Here is a 14,618-nt window from a genome sequence, read left to right as displayed (position 1 = left end):
TTTTATAGTCGTTGTCGTTGATACAATGGTAGCTATACAAATATACATACATTTACTAGTTTCTGTCAGATAACAGATTATTTGTTGTCGTAAGAACCCGCAATAGTAAATTTTGTTAGTTTTCTCTAAACCTCGAAAACGTTTTGTGGACATACAGCTCCACAAGAACTGTTTTGTTTAAAATTGAACCAATATGAATCTACTAATTGTACCCGTCCAAATCTACATATGTACCTTAGTAAAAATAACAAAATCAAATCAATTGTTTTAAATGACTTTCGGTAAAGGTTTAGATGATGACCCCCACCCCCGAAGGGGGTGGGGATGGGGGGGTAATCGAAAGAGGAGGTTCCCCCACTACGGTACCAGAACAAGTTCGTGGCGGTTTCACCCCCATAAAAAGTGATAGGGGTTCAAAGTTAATAAATATGCCAATTTTTATACATTTCTAGGCATGTAATTCTTAAACAATATTCAAAGGTAAAACTAATGGAAAAATACATAAAAATATTGATTTTGTTCAAGTGACCACCCTCTTTCGATCCCCCACCTCAACCCGCTTGAAAATATTTTTTTTGTTGAATTTTATTTGAATTATAGTGTAAGAAAATTGACAAATTAATCAACTTTCAATCCCCATAACTTTTTATCGGGGTGAGACCGCCGCAAATTTTTTATGGGGTTTTACTCAGATGACCACCCTCTTTCTATCCCCCCTACCCTCTTTCGATTACCCCTACCCCCACCCCCATCTAACCCTTATAACTTTTTATGGGGGTGAGACCGCCACGAACTTTTTATGGTACAGTGGTGGGGGAGACCTCCTCTTTCGATCCCACCAACCCCCACCCCTGTCATCTAGACATTTACCTGGCTTTCTTCTATTTCTATCCTTTTCCCTGATTCTTTTACTGAAGATTTATTCTGTCGCTTAATAAAATTAGTCACATCTTGTATTTTTCCCCAGAATTCATTTTGTAAAGAACTAAGGATATCATATGTTCCCAAAAATAAAAACCCATTGAGTTGTAATTAGGACTTCTTGGTGTTCATGAAAACTCACTTCCTTTGTCAATCCATCCTTGAGGAAATGTCTGATTAAAATGATTTCTAATCCTTCATGGATAAGGAGGTGGTGGTCCATCTTGCATAAGAAACGATTTGTTCTTCTTAGATCTTGTGGGAGATCATCCAATATGCCATCAAAGCACACTAGTCATACATGAAGTATTACTTGACATTCGTTTCGGAAGCTCTCAATATATTTTATTAAGGCATGTTTGGTCCTAATGGTTATAGCCCCTGTATATCTAAATTATTGACAAAATTCTTTTTTCTTATTCCTTTTATACCTCAAGCTTCTTCTAGGTTAACAGCTGAAGATGACAAATGGAGAGGAAGGTCATTGTGATGAATTAATTGTTTATATATGTATTTTCGGTTTCAAAAACAGTCAAACGTGCCCCATTCTGTCTTGTGTTATAGTATTTCAACGTTCAATTATAATAAGTAGATCTTAATTTATTCGGGACACCCTCCAGCGGCCGGGCGAAATCTCTTTTAATTTCGACTCTTTTCACTAGGATAAACACCAATCATTCCGAACAAAAATGCCCATTTAAACAGGATTTGTTGCAGTTGGTGGTGGTACAAGCAGAAACGACGCCGTGCCGACGGCGGTAACGCAGCGCCGTCGCCGTCACACCGACCGCCAACAGCCCAGGGGTTGTTATCGTGGGAATGGCAGTAAGCGATGATTTGAACTGCTCTACCCTCCATTACATGCCGTTCACCACCTTATTGTACTCGATTGTGGTTCACTGGTTCAGGCCATGCCGGCTTTTTTCTCCTCATTCTTTTTGCTTTCAAACAAGACAACGAATGGTATAACTTTTTAATTAAATTAGACACGAACCACACTGGCGGGTAGTATCGGAAAGGGATGGGAAGGGTGGCTAGGTGGCTAGTTTTACACTGCTTTTCGTACGGGACTTTGGCCATTAAATGCGGTTTAACGGTAAAAGCTAATAACGGAATTTACCAGAGAGAGATCTAATTGCGACTGAAGCCGTAGAGATAGCCATCCGTACATGTCTGTATTCGTACTGTGTCTAAATTTCAAAATATTTTAACCCAAATGTAGTAAATCCAATAAACATTTTGATTTTTTAATTTAAATATCGCCATGATAAAATAATAAATATATGATTAAATGTAAGCTGTTTATAGTTTCTTAGTCTATCGTCATATCAATTTTAAAAAGGATGCAGTGATGTCTGAAATAAAGGATAAACTTTTGCTCAACTGATAAGAGAATAAAGATAATATTCTGTTTCATAAAAAAAAGTGTATTAGTGGATGAAGCGTTTGAAATTTTTATGGCTGATTCAAAATAGTAACACTGAAGGATTTGTCATAAATTGTTTAACAATTTAAATCAGAAACTATCATGTACGTACATGAATTTAACACTTGAGTTATGTAGACACTGATGACATGACGATACTTCTCGATGCTTTTCAACATTTTGTATGTAGTGACACATGCACCTGTTAAGAACCATTAAGGACCTCTCAAATTAGAAATGGACATCATCAAGAAGGAGTTGCAACAAAATGGCTATCCACGTCAACTTTTGGAGGAAGTCATAAGGAAGAAAAACAAGCAGAAAATTTTGTCGAAGGAAACTCCTCAACACAATAAAAATTAATCAAACATTGGTAATCCCATACATCAAAGGTATTTCAGAGAAGATCCGAGCACTTGGTAATCAGTGTAACATAAACACTGCTTTCTTATCAAAGCCACTTAAGCTCATTCTAACAAGGACGAGATCAGAGACTCTACCTCATGGAAAAGAATCCATCTCCAAACAAATAGGCATTTAAACACACAATTTGGATAGAAACAGTTAAATCCGGAATTGCTCATCACGCCTGAATTCAACACCACAAAATAGATTGGAATACCGTCAAAATTGTCCATAGCGAGAGTCACTGGAATCGAAGGCAATTTAATGAAACAGCATACATCATCAAAAATCCACATTCTTCCAGTTAAGCCACCATAGAAATCCCGAATGTCTGGAAATTGACTAGCATATAAGACCGTAGTCTAGGATTAAATGTCAATACTCTCTCTTATTTCTTCTTTCACATTCATTTTGATACAATCCCAACATTTCTCACAAAGCAATTATAGATTTCTTCAATTTTTACTCACAACATTATCATTTCAAGGAAACCCCTTCAATTCATTTCTCTCATCTCAATGGGTAAATTTGCATCAGTGATTTTGCTTCTTTGCCGTTGTAATGTCATTGATAACATTCCAAAAGCTCATTATTGGCCTATAGTATTTGAAGAGGAAAAAAGTACTGAATTGGTCTTTCCATCCTTGAAAGAGGTGGACGCTCCTTGAGAATATGAAAATTGAGTATATTTAATGACAGGAGGTGCGACGATCAGAATGTGTAACATGGGCCCCCACCCGCTGGGCAGAGCTTTTGCGACCGACGCGCGTTTGTTTTGGGAAAAGCTCGCGCTCAACAAACGACGCGACGGCGGCTTTACGCGTCGCGTCGCCAGCGTTTATTCAGCGTCCGACGTTCGACATCATTCTGAGCCGAACAGTCGTCGGAGGAAGTTAGTAAACATTGTTCAACATCCGCTCTCTCTGTTATACACGATTACGACTAGCATTTAAACTTGCGGACGACCGCGTTCGTTCATATTCAAACTGAAAGAGTGCGAAAAAATAATTGATCTTGTTTTTCGTCGTTTCCAAAACGTGTAACAAATAATAATCGACCGTTTTTTTGTTCATTTTGTTTAATGTGAGGTGAAAATTGCTCAGTTTGTTTCGATCCTTCAAAATACATCACTGCAGCTTCCAAAGGACGAAGATTTGAGAATTGGTGAGCTACAAATATGTTTGCTTATGTGTGCCAAAATAACGCTTCTTTTTTGCATTTACTGACAAAAATTATCTTTGGCATTCATTCAATCAAAGAAGAATCTGTGGGAATCCAAAATAATTAATAATACTCGTTTCTCAATAATTTTTCACTTCCTTAGTGTTTTCAGTTCGAATTTTTCGGAAACAATTACTTATCCTTTTATTTTCGAATCCTTATCGTAAGAAACATAAGTACTTATTCTACCTGGGATTAGGTTTGTTTTCATGGGATATCTTAATATCTCAACATTTTACGAAAACCTAATCCAACAGCTTTAAATTTTATCCCGCGCTTCCAGTAAAGACGACATTTGTTGTTATCCGTGGAAGCACGTGTAGAATGAGTCAGAACCACGTGTTTTCCCCGTCCAAATCTTTCCAAGCGTCAGTGTATTTATCCTTCTCCATCCTCGACCGCGTAATCCTGTTCGTTTGTAAGGATTTTGAAGGAAACTTTTTGGCCTGACAACTCGTTTATGAATCGTTGCTCAAAATCTCTTTACTCAGCTTGCGGTTTAGTTTGTGCATATTAAGTTACGCCAAACTTGAACATACATAAGTGTAAGGATGTGTTATTCTAAGTGAGTTATCTTGTTTGAGATCGCATTACGATAAAGCGGATTAAAATATGAACAAGAAGCATTAAGTTATTACGATTCTAATATCTAAATATGACAAAGGACGGTTTAAGTTTTTTGTTAGTTCATTCCGCTGGCTTACAGATGTTCGAAACTATAATAAATAATAATCTTCTCCCAGTTGTTTTGATGTAATGTTTTTAAATTTGGTATTAATTAAGAATAATTATGGCTAATTATTATGGCGTACCATAATACTTATCTTTAGGTTTTACCAAGTTTGCCTTTCTTAAAAGTGGGTTGAATAAATAAATTTAACAAGAAATATATTTACCTAGTACTCGTGTCTTTTTTAATTCATAACGACGAATTAGTGGGTACCAATATTGCAGTTGTTATCAAGTATGTTATAAGTGCATCGCAACACTTGTTGATTTCTAAGAGAATTACGTAACTGTGATGAAGTGAATAAAAATTAGCAATTATTTTTAACAGAAAACATGCACCAATATGGTTTTATATTCTCAGTGTTACAATTTCAAGTTGGTATAATACGAGTAGTAATTTTTCAAAGCTCATAAAGGATAGCTTTGCTATTGTAGGGGGTGAAAAAACGGGATCCTAAGTTAAAAAATTTACGTACAACTATTGGAAGATTAATGTTAATTAAGTAATCAACTGATAGATTGAGTCGTGATGGTAATATAATAAATGATAAATATTTTGCAGTATTTTATTTTTCTTATTCTTCTAATTCTTTATGCTTTCTTCAGTATGTAAAGTCTAGTAAAATTAACGCTAAAATACTCTTTAAAAAATATAAAACCATCATCAATAATAATTATTGTTTCTTTGCTCAGGTATATTTTCTATGAAATTTTAGCAGAGTTCGTTGTATGTTTAGTAGAAAAATTGAATAGGCATTTACTCACAAGCGACCTGAAGAAAACATTTGCTAATGCCTTAAACTCAATAAATATTCGTACAGATTCGATAATCTACAATTAATGGAATGGAAAATGTAGCAGAAGTTACTAAGAAAAATGTTTTTAATTCGCTTAAAAATGAAATGTACTTTGTAGGAATCTTTCGCTGTTTCTTCTAAACTGAATAAATTTAACTATTTTCCTTGTAGTAATATTTTTTTTCTGTGTACCAATGATTTTAATTTACATTTAATAAAGATGAGTATTACATAGGAATATTTATTTAGTTTAACTTATTTTCCCTATTAATATTAGTATCTATTATTTTTTTAAGAATAGCCATTTAGGTCAGAATATAAAAACCAAGATCTCTGATTATAAAGCTAATCTTGAAACTGTCAGTACGACTGGAGAAAAATTCAATTTTTTAGATCTTTGTCTACTAAGTGAACTAAAAAGTCAAAATAACCAAGACGGTGGTAGTTATTTCCGACATATTTTAAAGTAGAATTAGATTTACATCAACCTGATACCCAAAAATGACATTTTCTTAAATTTTAACATTGGGGTATCTAAAAATATTGACCCATTGAGGCAATTCTGAGGCTACATTTTTTTTTCTTTTCATCAGTAGATTTCTTTGATCTGTATAATATAGAACACTGAAGCACATATGTTTTTCCTTATCGAGTCGAAGTATATGTCAATTACTATTATTTGTACTTAGCTGATCTCTCTGTCCTTCGGAATGTAGCAGAAATATTACACCATACACTCTGCTCGATGGTTTTGTAAAACAAATTGCAGTTGAAACAGAAACAAGGTTCCCGTATTTATTGGTTTATTAAAGAAAAAACTTAAATTGTCTTGAAAAGATAGATTTGAGTCGTTGTACCGGTCGGTTAGCAATTAATTTTTATTAAACGATTGAAGAAATTCTTAGAAAAATATACTTTAATTGAATTTTGCAGTTCGGATTAACTCATTTCGAAAACTAATTAACGAAACGGCGACCTTTATATAAAAATACCGTCCACAATTTCTGCTTGTGTTACGTTTTGTAATTACAATTTTAATTTTTCACATTGCGAGCGATTAATTAGAAGAAAAAGACGAAGGTTGAGAGAGTTGTGTGTGCCTGACCGAAATGAAACTTTTTTCAGACAAATTGGTACTTGGTAAATATGTGGTGTGTTTGCAACTATATACCTAGGTACTTATATATTAATTTGAACTAGATAGATGTGATAGAACTAATGTCTTTCGAATGGAATTGATTTTATTTTTAGGAATTCAATTACGCGGTTTCGGCGGCAACTTTGCACACTGGCGGCTCTGTCGTCGCTGTGGCCGCTTGTCGACTTATTAGGAAATGGCCTAATCGTGCGTGAACGGATTTCTAGTAGTAATTCAATTGCCGACTGACCACGAATACTGTTAAGAAACCGAACCAAATACTCTGAAGTATTTACATTGGACATAATTAAATCATTGCCGTAACCAGGTCTTTGCTTGATTGAATTGTTACCTTTTTCGAAAACTTTTAATCGACGAGTTGACCTCAGCCTACACTATTCTGGACAGTGTTAGAACGCGCCGATCGGTTTCATGTATAAGTCGATCTGAATTATCCTTTACGTTTTATCAATACGTACAGTTAATATATCCAATAATGAATAATATAATATCTGACAGTAGAATCCTGATTTTTTCTAACGAAGTAGCGATTGAAAATGTACCTAAATGATGGCAACAACGGTAATTTTGATGGTTCGCTAGTTCTTAGTTCCGGACGAAAAACAAAGCCAAAATACATTTTTGTACTCTATTAGAAATTTCCTTTTGAAATTGTAATGTCTATAATAACAGGGTTCAGTTTAGGTTTGTTGAACAAGGAGTACTCAAAAGGAATTAAAAGTGAGTTAGGTTTGTGCACGGTGGGAAGTATGGTGATGGAACGCTAGTTGTTTAAAATCACAAATTTCTCAAAGAATTATGAATCTTAATATGTCTAGATCAGTTTTTAGGCACACTGCTCTTTTCATAACTTTTATTTGAGTATAATTTTAGAGATAGAGAGGAAGACATATTTTTGAAGCACATTCTCAATCAAATCATTGATGACTGATGATATCCCACAACAAGAATTAATAAAACTGTCATACATAAAACACTTACCCTTTTAGGTTTTATGGTTCTCTCAGAGATGTTTCTTCATCTAATCCAACTTCCTGAAGAGTAGCTCTCCAACGTAAACAAAACGTTGACAACCAAATATTATCTGAAACAATCCAAAGTTGACGGTTTATTCGTCTTCATATAAGATTCCAAAATGCGTTTCGAAATCCAAGGTATCATCTTCAGAGCGTTTAAGGGATGACATTTGGGTGTCGAAACACTTTTTGGGTTTAGTTCCACGGAATTCCATTTGGTTTTCTTGTACCTTTAATGGAAGCAGAAAATATGAAATGAAAACTAAAAATTTGATTCACTGAACATCAAATAAAAAAAAATGTGGACTAAATTTTTGGAAATATAAAGCCAGTATTTGTTTGATTCATGCGACATATGCTCGTCGATTATTTATTAAATTCATTCCACTGGGAAATGGATTTTCATTATTTTATGGAAAAGCGTAAACAGATATAAATATTAAAAAATCAATTAACGCTTCTTAATCTAAATCTAATTTCGCTTAATTGAAACAATTTCAGCGGAGAGCAAGCGGAATAAGCCGCAGAAATAAAACGAGGAACAGTCCAAGCGAATTGCTCGACTCGGTCGACCGTTTCGTTCGGTTTGACGACTTACTTGGACCGATCGTGAACCCATTATTCATGGATCCGTTTTATTAGCGGGAATTTACAATTATCGATGCTACTACCAGCATGAATATAAAACGCTTAATAACCAATTATTTTTCGTAATTCGAAGATCAGCCAATTACTTCAAACGAAAACAGTTCACAAATTACATTTTCCGATATTTATACGAGTCTACACATTTTCTACTCCTATTTATACAAGAGTTGCCCAGAAAGTACCAAAATAGCTCGCAATAATGACTTAAATAAATCTAGAAGACATGTGCCATCTGCATCTTATTTTAATTTCAATTTCAATTTAATTTCTTCAATAAATCTATATACCTATTCAATTCGATAAAATTTGCTCATAGTACTGGTTAGAAAAAACAATTGCAAGTACTTAATATAGGTACGTGACAGCCGCAAAAACAAAATTAGTAAAGAATTCGACCAGATATCAACACCACTGGATTTCGAAGAAAAAAGGCCGGACAGACACACGAGTGACCCTATTGGGATCCGTCAAATGGGAGGAGTCTAAAAACATGGCGCCGATTAGGGAAAATTTACAGGAATAAATAATTTCTCACTTTATAATTTTAGTATGATTCTAGTTTTAAATATTAAGGTTATGGCTGATGGTAAATACTTGCTGAAATATAAGCATGTGCATTAAAATGACGTGAACAAATTTTTATTCCGGATTTCACTTCTTTGATACCTACTGCTTTCTTGCAAGCTTCTATTAGTTTACTTTTTTCTCTAATTTTCCGAATATATTTTTTACATATATAAAACGGTTAGTTTTTATTGGAAAGTAGTTAATGTAGGTGAAGAGTGAAGATCTATGTCTGAAGTGCTATTGCAGCTTTTCACTGAACATATTAACTTTTTATTTGATTTAACTTTAGAAGAAAACTTCGTCGACTCCATCTTCAAAAAAATGTTTACTTTTTTAACGTGTTTTATTATTTTAATAAACAATTTTACGATTTGCTTGCACAGTTCCTATGTAAATTTTTCCCTCATTCGAGTTATAAATTGTGCCACCAGATGGTGTATGCCCATTTGACGGATCCCATTAAGGGTCCCGTTTTTCATTTGGACGTACGGGACCTTAAAAAGCCGGAGATCTCCGGACTAATCAAGCGTATGTACGTCTGTCTATTTCTTTCTTATTGGTTAAATATCTCATACGTATACTTCATTTGAAAATAATCTCGTTACTCATTAAATATAAATGACTTATTAATTGTACAATTTGTTTGATCGAAAGACCTAACACTGTGGAGTCGGTTTTGTTCGACTATGAGATGGTGGATCGCGGACACTCCGCTTTATGCAGAGACTGCTAAATTCGGTTACAATAGTTTAGGACAACAGGCGAAATTAATATAAAGTGGGTTGCGGAATAGCACATGTGCAAACTACACCTCTAATTATCTATTCCTAGATAAACAGCTAAGCAAACAAGTGATTTACAGTTTCCTTGGTAATTGTCAGCCTAACTGGTTTAATTTAAATTCCGCAGCTTCGTGTGGATGCTGGGGCACAGTTTTGAACACGAAAAGCAAAACGACCTGAAACGCCGTAATTATCTGAGACTATAATTAACGCGAATTTTATTATTTTGAGATAAGTGCCTATTTATACGCCACATTAACCACTTTCAATCGTAACACTATTTTATCTCTACGAGATACACATCATACATAAATAAAATCACAAAATAACTAAAGAATATTTTACAATTTTAGGGTTTCGTATCTCCAAATGTGTCTGTCTGTCCGTTTTTTTTTTAATTAGGCACTTCTTAAATTTATTTAAGAATCAATAACATTAGAATACGAATCTGATTTTAGTCTCATTTTCTTCAAATATTTTTTTAAATAGGTGCCAGTTATTTTAGTTTTTGGGAAAATATTTTTCATTGTTTCTACTTATTCGTATCGTTATTGCAAATCTCTCGATATTACACCCAAGTTCGTTTGAAACGTGTTAGAAATAACTTAAAGAAGGCAGACAGCAATATATGAAGTATTATTATTAGTTGGCAGAATCGGACGGTTCCAGTTTCCCTCCTTGTCTTGTAATAAATGAAGAACGGCATCTGAGAGTGGGGTTGGAAACATATAACAGTAATAACTCGAGTAGGGTAAAGTCCGAGGATTGGAAACCAATTTCCCTCTTTCCAAAAGCCCGCTGATGGAACATAATATGATAGCGAACCTTTTACATTTATCGAAATTTGTTCTCTTTTACGTACAGGGTGTCTAATAAAAAGTACAATCGGCCCATCATTTTGAGAAATACTGATATTTGTTCTTTAATGGATTAAACTGTAATGGAAGCGATAGGGGCTAACGAACATAAATCGACCTACAAACCAGCAAAACCAAATTTCATTAATTTTAAGCAACTGTTTGAAACCAGAAATTTATGTGATCGAGAAGATTAAGTAACTTATCGATACACATCGATGAAAGAAAGTTATTGATTTAAATGTTTCGGGAAGGTACATCTGATATACAGGCTGCCTAAAAGATGAAACAGTAGAAGAAGAACTGACATCATTTTCAAAACATTGTCCAAATGAGCTCGTTAAGGAGGTCAAATTAACCCAAAAATTGAGACCAATTAAGCGGTTGCTTAATTATAGATAGAAACTTTTAAGTCTAAGAGCAATGCTTTTTATTGATTTACCCTGAAGCTTGGGGTAGTTAAGAGACTTTGTTTCCATCACGTGAGTGTATTAACCTCATGTGGGAATGCTACAATATAAACTGGTGGCAGAAGACGATCGCGAGTCGGTTTGTTACAGATGAAAAGCAATCGCGGTTAGCTACGTATTTGATTGTAGTTCAGTCTTTCCTGACGGCGCCGCTACGGCACTGCTATTCCAATAATTGAATCGCTCTCCAATAGCTGTAATGCTCTAATAATACGTCATAATGTGCGATGCTATCACTTGATGGGATTGCTTTGTTTCGGAACCGAGGCAAGTTTCTTGGCTTTCGGATTGGGGTGATGCCGTGTTCCCGTTGCTGCTGCCACTGATGTTGGTGGTGGTGGTGGCGTGGTGCGGCGGGTGGAGACGCCGTAGCCGAAGTCGTTGCTGCTGCTGATGCTCTTCGAGATGTAATACAATTTGGCCGTGATACGGACCAGGCAACCGTCAACTTATCTATTAGATGAAACCAAGATGGGCTTAACAAGATTTCTAGTATAATGGCCCCACCAACGAACCAACTTAGCTACCCTCCGATATAATACACTCAGCGGCGGGCGTATCGAAGATGGCGCTGCATTGGAACGAATTGTTTGCTATTATACGAGGCACGATTTACAACTATTTGTACGTACAAGATCGTCCAACTTGCACTTCCGTAATATGCAAGGAAATTGGTTCAGTTTACAGACCGAATAGACAATAAAGCAAATAGGCAGTACAATATTAACGCTTTTTCTAAAAGTCTAAAAGGTAAATTGGTTAATATTAAGAGTGTAACTCATTAAGAGGGTGTGATAATCAACAGATATATATGTAAATAAAAAGACGTGTGTGTCTATAGAATATTTCACTTTTGTCGAATGTCTGGGATTGTCCACAGGTAGAATGTTTTAGAATGAACTGGATCCGAAGAATCGAGAACGTTCTAGAATGTCCGAGAACCATTATGTGGTGATAGTTTCTGACATTATATTAGAGAATTTTCATATATTTCGGCCACTGTCCTAAAAAAATATTTGGAATATTCTATAATGTTCAATGCTTCCTTAGTTTGGTGGAGATGTAGATTTGTGGATCGACCACCAGCCACCAAACACCAGGGCAGAATAAGTGAGAATATGCTAGATACTAAAACGTTCTTGAATGTTCCTGGCGTTGCCTCGGTTAGAATGTTCTCGAATGTCTTAGATTGTCCACAGGTAGAATATTGTAGAATGAACTGGACCAGAAGAATCGAGAACATTATGCGTAAGTAATGCTTCTGACTTTTGACGTTATATTAGGCCACTCATATATGTTTCGACCAATACTCTCAATAAGAAATGCCTGGAATCTTCTAGAATGTTCGATATTTCTTTTCTCAATGAGAATGCACTGTAGAATATTATTCTTTATTACTTTTAGGGTGGTTTTCAGTTGAATTCTTGAATGTCTCTTAGATTATCCTCAGCTAGAATTTTTCGAGAAAAAGCTGGAACGGAAGAGTTACGAACGTTCTGGAATGTTTGAGAATATTTATGCTTGAATGGTGGAGATTAGTTCTAACACTATATTGTGAAATTTTGTATGTATTTTGACTAAACTGCTTTAAGAACTGTTTGGAAATTCGAGATGTCTTCAGTCTGGTGTGCGGTCAGGTTTATACATCAACTACCAAACACCTGGTTGAAATATGTAAGAATGTAAATCTAGTCAAGAGAACTGCTCTCAGCTAGTATTGAATAGGTTGACAAGCATTTCATGTAATGCTCTTTTGCGTAGCTTGACTAAGATTTGCTATCTCATCATCATCATCATAAGGTCATCAGTCCTAAGAATGTTTCGACACGCAAATCCACTCTTTCCTATCCTGCGCTAAACTTCGCATTTCCTTAAAACTGGAACATCCCACATCCTTAACCATTTGTCAACAGTAATCTAATCTAGGTCTAGTTCTACTCCTCCTAACTCCCGTTTCTGCCTCTCTGACTAGACCTGCATGCCTAAGAAGGTGTCCTACCAACCTATCTCGCCTATTTTTTATTGACTTCCATAAAGTCCTCTGTTCTCCTATTCTTTCCAATACCTCTTCATTTCTAACCTATTCTACCCACGATATCCTCATCCGCCTATAACACCACATTTCGAACGCTTCTAACCTTTTATTTTCCGCCGCTCCCACTGTCCATGTTTCGCACCCGTACAACGCCGTGCTCCAAATATACACCTTTAACAACCTTTTTCGAATTTCTAAATTAACCGTTCGCGAGCATAGAAGTGACTTCTTTTTGTTAATGGCGACACGACCCTGCGCTATCCTCTGCTTTATATCCCTACTACTCCTTCCATCCTCACTTATCTGACTTCCTAGGTATCTAAAATCAGCCACTTCTTCTAATTTTTCGTCTCCTATCTTTATATTCGCTCTTTCCCTACTTTTTCTTCCCTTGCATACCAGTATTTTAGTTTTACCTTTATTTATTTTCATACAGTACTGATCTGTCAGCACCGCTTCTATTTTATTTAAAGATATCTCTAGATCCTCCTTGCTAGATGCTAATACTGCTATATCATCTGCAAATCTAAGCATACTAATCTTTTGCCCTTGCACATCTATCCCTACAGTTGTAATTTGCTATCTGTAACATATTTATTTCTTTTTCTGAATAATGTTTAAAGAATACTTTACATAGGTTACATATTTTTTACTTGTTAAACAAACGAAAACAATACATCTATCTAATAATAATATTTTATCATGTTAGTGTTAAACCACGAAATTAAACCAATATTCTTACAAAAATACAATGTGGGCACACTGTCGTAATTTACTGATAAATTAATGTAAATTTATTTATCTCTAGGCACTTTTGTTATTCAAAAATAAAGATTCAGAATTGTTTTTAATTAGTAACACTATATTTCATGTAGTTATTCTAAAAACAAAAAAGAATAATGTCAATCCACCTCTGATGACCTCTTTTACGTGAAATTGTTTTAATCAATTTTATTGGTGTGTTTACCATAAAATTAAAACTGTATTCTTAATTATATTGTTTAGCGGTTACGGAGTATGTATATTATTACCAAAATAAACTAATCCAATTCGATTTTTTCGATATATCTACCGTACGGTTGATATGCGAATGAAGTTTTTGCCGGATCTGTAACCAAAAATTCTAATTAATTTTTAGATCAGCCGATAAATTATATTTCGTCATTAGGTACTTAACAAAAATAATTGTGATGAAATTTCTAGAATTAACAATAAATAATTTAAACAAGTTTAAATTAATACATTTAGAAAAAAAAACTATACGTATTCATTTTTGGCAATAATTGAAATCAATAATTCTAAAAGTAGCCATATACTAATTAGCGAACAAGTGAACTTAGACGACTCCCTATTGCTGAGTATTTTCGTTGTTCCACCTTTATCAATAGCCTATATGTTGATTTATAATTACTCAGGTTTACCAAGTTCATCGTGTGTACCTTCTAAAGAAGCCAAAGTTTGGGAAACAATTGCCCAAGTGTCACTAATATTTCTTGGAATTTACATTTGTCATTTGTTTTCTATATTAATTACGGTTACAAATTTTTGATGATATAAAAGGAAGTTTAAAATTAGCCGGTTGTTT

At 34.7% G+C, this 14,618-nt stretch overlaps 1 protein-coding gene across 2 annotated transcripts in view; it reads left to right on the top strand.

Annotated features, from left to right (window-relative positions):
- The first annotated feature begins 3,544 nt into the window (after positions 1–3,544).
- Positions 3,545–14,618, top strand: part of LOC108740409 (LIM domain only protein 3-like) — a 74,095-nt gene continuing 63,021 nt past the window's right edge. For both annotated transcript variants that reach the window (XM_018474715.2, XM_018474716.1), the window contains exon 1: positions 3,545–3,916. The gene's annotated coding sequence lies outside the window, so the exon portion shown is untranslated. The remainder of the gene's footprint in view (positions 3,917–14,618) is intronic.

Source organism: Agrilus planipennis, unplaced genomic scaffold (assembly GCF_000699045.2).
Source record: "Agrilus planipennis isolate EAB-ADULT unplaced genomic scaffold, Apla_2.0 scaffold206, whole genome shotgun sequence".
Lineage (NCBI taxonomy): Eukaryota > Metazoa > Arthropoda > Insecta > Coleoptera > Buprestidae > Agrilus > Agrilus planipennis.
This window is presented reverse-complemented; position numbering and strand designations above follow the sequence as displayed.